Source organism: Alexandromys fortis, unplaced genomic scaffold, assembly GCF_014885135.2.
Source record: "Alexandromys fortis isolate MF-2015 unplaced genomic scaffold, M_Fortis_MF-2015_v1.1 scaffold_31, whole genome shotgun sequence".
NCBI lineage: Eukaryota > Metazoa > Chordata > Mammalia > Rodentia > Cricetidae > Alexandromys > Alexandromys fortis.
In genome coordinates this window covers 7,440,800-7,446,658 of record NW_026067974.1, presented here as the reverse complement: position 1 = coordinate 7,446,658, position 5,859 = coordinate 7,440,800, and positions in this window count along the sequence as shown.

Below are 5,859 nucleotides of genomic sequence, written 5' to 3'. Positions count from 1 at the left end.
CCAGGAACCTAGCACTTGTTGTGCTAGGAGCGGCATCAAGCACTCCTCTTTGAGTTAAGCACTGTTGCCCCAGACAACTTCAATTATTTATTTATTTTGTGGGTTTTGATTGTTTGCTCTTGCTTGTTGAGACACTGCCTCATAAAGCTCAGGCTAGCCTCAGCCTCCCAGGCTTCTTGCCTCAGCCTCCCAGGTACTGGGAATCCATCTTTCACCATTATGCCCAGCCCCAAACCAATTACCTTTAACATAGAGCCAAAACACCCCCACACATTAAATAATTAATAAATGTCAATGAGTGACTAAAGGGATACTTTGTGTCATTAGTGGAAAAATCAATACCCCTGCCATAAATAAAACAAATGCAGAAACCTCAAGATATCTATTTGGGGGTGGAGAGATGGTGCCGCGGCGAGAGCAGGCCCAGCTCTCGCAGAGGACCAGGGTTGGGTTTCCGGCACCCATGCAACAGCTCACATCTGTAACTCTGGCTACAGGGAGTCTGCTGCCTCTGGCTCCTCAGACGCCTGCCCCACAAGCACATACCCCCATGTAGACACACACTTGCCTGCCCCTAGAGCGCCAAGTCACAGAGAGATGAGAAAATGCAGACCACGTCTGCTGACATGACTTGGCAAGTTCCCGTCAGCAGGAAGACAACTGCATGGGCCGACCCTTCTGATTACCTCTCCAAACTCTGACTCCCTCTTGCTTGGGTTAGAAAAGGCTGGTGGGAGGGTAAACCGGGCAGCACACCCCCCACCCCCACCCCGCGAACAGCAGTGGCGTCCCGCAGCCTGTCCTGCCGTGTACTGGAGACGGGAGTGGGAAGGAGCAGACAGGAAGCTGGCATGGAGATTCTCACGAGGGTGACGATGGGGCTCTTCAGGAGGCAGAACACAGGGACCACTGATCATCAGCCATGACACGCATGATTTTGCACCTCCATCTGGGAAAGTCAGTACTCACCAGAGAGGGGCTGGCTTATCAGGAGTGTGTAGACACTGGCCTTCCACCAGCTTCAGGGGCCTGGCAAGCGGGGGCTGAGTTTGCATGAGATGGGTGTGGATAGCCACACTTCTATGGTGACCCAGAGCTGATCAGTGGCAGAAAAGCCAGGTAGGTGCCACTGCCCCGCCCGCTGCCCCGCCCGCTGCCCCTCCCGCTGCCCCTCCGTGGATCCCCTGCTCATTCCTTAGGCCTCATGGTTGCTGCTGCCACTCCAAGAAGCAGCCTGGACTGGGGCCCTTTTCAGGCCGTGGCCATCCCTAAGCTTATCCACCTTTGTCCCATGCACGCTCATTGAAACCTTTAGGGGCTACTTTTTTCTGTCACCTTGACACAGACTCGGGGTCACACGAGAAGAGGGAAGCTGAGCTGAGAAAACCCTTCCACCAGACTGGCCTGTAAGCAAGCCTGTGGGGGCATTTTCTCGGTTAATAATTGATGTAAGCAGAGTCCCTGCTCACGATGGGGGAGTCACGCATAGGCACGTGGTGAGGGGGTATAAGGAGGAGGGCTGGGTATGAACCTGGGCAGCAAGGCTGTAAGCAGCATTCCTCCATGGTCTCTGCTTGAGTCTCTGCCCTGACTTCTCAGTGATGAACTGTGACCTGGAAGGGTTAGATAAAACAGACCCTTTCTTCCCCGAGTCATTTTGATCACAGTGTGCATCTCAGCGATAGGAAAGCAGCTAGGACGGGCTGGAATTGCCAGAAAGGGAACGACGATGACCCCAAATGATTTATAGAAACAAAACCTGAAAATACTCTCCTTTGAAGCCCTAAAGTCCCCGGCTACCACTCACAGCCCTGCTCCTTCCTGGGGCCCTAAACTCCCTCTGCCAGGTCTATGATGGGATTTGGAATCCGATGGCCTTAGATGTCATCTGCTCAGCACAAGTCCCAGTCAAGGCTTCTCTGGGGAGCCCTTGTGACCTCAGGATCTCAAGGGAAGTGTCTGTTGCTCCCCTTAACTACCATCCAAGGAAGCCCAGCAGGACCCCACCCAGAAGGGCCTCTCAGCGAGCTGGCAGAAGCGCGCCGATGACGGCACAGTTATTCTTCCTTTGGTCGCCAGGTGTCGCTACAGGCCTGGAAATGGAGGCCCCAGCCAGGCGTGTCTACTATCCTGGGGAGTGGCCCCCCGGAATTGTTGAAGCTCCTGGACAGGCCTGGCAGGTGACAAGACTCGATCTGTGGAAGGAGCTGCCACGTGGGGTTCTGGCAACAATATTTAGCGGGGGTTCAAAGAATCTCGAGTCCCTGAATTTGGGCTGGTGTGGCTGCAACCCACGAGGCAAATGCGATGGCCCTGGGGACTGGAAAGTTTGTGGGGCCCTGGGAGCCCCGCGTCCCCTCTGTGTAAAAGAAGTAAAATTCCTCGCCACAGGTGACCCATTTCACAATGATGAGCCTGAGGCTGTGTGCGCCCCAAGATGTACGACCTGCACCCATCCGTCCGTCCACTGTCTTCCCTGCCATCGACAGCGCGGCCTCCCTCAAGAGCTCTAGCGTGGAAATCTGCTTGGCTAACAAATCAAATTATTCCAATAGCTAGCACTCATTCAGCACTGCTGTCTGCCCGACATAGTTATTATCACCATGAAGAGCACAGAGGTAAACAACCTGCCCAAGATGGTGAACAAATCCAGGCTAGGGACCAGGCGATCTGTCTTCGGAGCTCAGGTGCACAGCACCCGACCCCATTCGTACCATTTTGGGGGCAGGAAGGGCACAGGAGTTCATGTAACCTAAGATGACCTCGAACTAGACGTACATCTGAGCATGATCTCGAACTTTCGATCCTCCTGCCTTCACCTCCTAAGTGGTGGCCATTCATTTTTCAGTTTGTGAGGAGCATTAGGCAGCCACTGCGCCGCAGCGGGCGGCCAGGGGGCCGTGCCTTTCCCAGACTGCCCACCAGGTGGCGCGCCGACGCCACGCGCCTCCTCGCACCACACCCGCGCTCAGTCTCTCCACCGCCCCCTGTAACGGTCTTGTTAACCACAGTGACTTGGGTCCAGCCGACAGGTGGCTGAGGGGGTTGCCACTGACCTGGTGCCAGGTGTTGGCTCCTTGCCAGATGCCTGTTTTCTCCTCTTTGCTCTTCACCTCCCAAGATGCTGAAATGCAACAGGAAGCAGCCCAGCGCTCCTTTTGTTCCGTTTACAAAGCACTTTCACCAGCTACAGCCAGACAAAGACCCGGGGAGTGAGAGATGCTAAAAGCTCTTCACAGCCTCAAGAAACTAAGATCTAGGGAGAGGAGAGACCAATCGAGATGGCGAGGGGTGGATCTCAGAGCAGGACACCTAACCAGAGCAAACAGACTATGTTTTTCCCGGGAAAATGTTCCTTAGGATGATGAAGGCTTGTGAAGCACTTGAGGTACCCCGACCCCCGCCATCCCACCCCTCCTAGGAGTCTAAGCAATGCACAGTTTAGGACTTTAGCAGTCTCCCTCGGGGCATTCCAAGTCGAAGGTCCTCTGATATCTCTCTCTTTTCTCATTACTCTCTACACAAGAGCCTCTGAGCCCCCCTGTGGCCCTGCCTGCCCCCCTGCCTTTTGTCGCAATTCCCGCTGTCACTCCGGTGAGTCTCAGGGCTCACACGCTAGTTTGCTTTGGGCAGTCTGACCTCAGGTGTCAACCATTTTCACAGTACCTGAGCCCCAACCCCCACAGGCACTTCCCACACCTGCGTTCCCTAGGCCACAGAGCTGGGGGTCAACTCTGACCCTTTACCTTTTGCCAGTGAATTGACCTCCTCCACCCTTCCCCCTTAGACACTTTTCAGAGCCACCATCTCCTGTCCCACTATCCCTTTCCTCATATTTCCAACCCTCTGGCCGAATTCAGTCTCCCATCACCTCCTGGCTCACCCTGGCTCCCAGATCGCCCAGCTCTCAGTTCCACCACTCACAAAGACCAGGATGTTCTTTGGGATGCTGTCTCCAGAACACAAAGCCTGCATGAGGACTCATGAGCCACCCCCCCCCCGAGACCCCAGAGTTCTGCGCCCCCTTCCCTTGGGTCCTTCTTCCTGTCTTCCACACACTAGCCTCTCCAGTTCCTCCCTCCTTAAGGCTTCATAGGCTCAGGAGAGTAATCCTCCATCCCTTATCCTAGAAGGCCCTATCCCAACCCCCTGACAGTCCCAGGCCCTGTCACCCTTTGGACCCTAGGTGAATCAGGACCCTTCTCCCTTCCTGTCTCTTGGAACTTCTCTTCCCTCAATGCCGGCACCTCAGAGCCCGGGCCTTCCCTTCTTGTGTCTTCCCTCCCAGCTCACATTCCCCATACAAATGAGAACTGCCGTCTCCTGTCCAGAGCCATACTGCACACCAGCCAGGACCTGACATAAAAGTAGACACTTGATAAGTATCCGTGGAACAAATGACTCTTTCATCTGGCCCCCTCAGAACCCCACTCCTGGGCTGTCTTTCATCTGTGGCTTTTCCTCGATCTGCTTCATCTGCCTAGAAGGTTCTTTTCTCCCCCTTCCGCTCCACACATCTCCCATTCATCTCTCTGGGACCATGTCGGCCCCCCCTATTTAAGTTTGGCTTTTCCCCCTGGGCTTCCCTAATGCCCGATATGAAACTTTCTATCCTAACTCTTTAAAATGCAAATTGACATCTAAACGGGGGAGATTATGAATGATTATGAGCTAGCCTCTTCTCTCCCTCACACCACTCCAGACACTGTCTGTCTGCCTTTCAAACACTGGCTGAGCACAGACCAGAGGCCAGTGTGCTGTTTTCCTGGGGCTGTGCTGGGGAGGCAAGGGGGAAACAGCGGAGACTAGACTCATGGCAGGGAAGAGCATAAAGAGGTGACGAGCAAATGCTGGGCCAGGAGCATTTGGGTGCAGAGGGGGCTGGGCCTGGCAGGCCTTGGGCACTCAGCCTCTCTCCCTTTGTTGAGTATCTGCTGTGTGCAAAACATGATATGGCAAGGACCTGGGGCACAGGGAGATGTGACCTTGGGAATCACCGCTATGCCACCACCACGGTGCTTGGTTCAGAGGGCACTGTGTCTGTGGCCTGTCTTCCCACTCTTCGATGCCCTCGAGGGTCACCTTTCTCCTTTCCTTGCATTCCCAGCATTCCTTTGTTCCTTTGTGCTGCGGGTCATCCCCTCCTTTCCAACACTCCCCATAGCAGAGTTTTTCTTTCTCTCTCTCCTTTGAGATGGGGTTTTACGTAGACCAGGCTGGCCGCAAACTCATAAAGATCTGCCTGCCTTGCCCTCCCAAGTTCTGGGATCAAAGGTGTGCACTATGACATCCAGTCTTCCTTCCTACCTCAGATGTGGTCTTGGGTAACCCAGCTGACTTCAAAATCACTATGTAGGGGTTTGGAGAGATGGCTCAGTGGTTAAGAACAATGACTGAGTTAGGCGGGGTGACTTCTGCCTTGAATCCCAGTACTGGAGAGGCCAAAGCAGGAGGATCTCTGAGGGTCTGAGGCTAGCCTCATCTACCTAGCCATATCCAGATCAGCCATAGCTCGTTGTGAGGCCTTGTTGCAAAAAAAAAAAAAAAAAAAAAAACCACCAAACAAAACAAAACCAGCAAAAAGAAGAGCACCAGCTGCTCTTCCAGGGGACCCAAGTTCGACTCCCAGCACCCACACAGCAGCCTACAACCAAACGTCTGTCATTCCAGTTTTAGGGGATCTAATTCCCTCTTCTGGCCTCTACAGGCACCAGGCAAGCAGGTAGTGCACAGATATACATGTAGGCAAACGTTAAGAACAAAACAAAAATTTTTAAAAATCCTTCAAAATCACTATGTAGCTGGGCAGTGGTGGCACACACCTTTAATCCCAGCACTCAGGAGGCAGAGGCAGGTGGA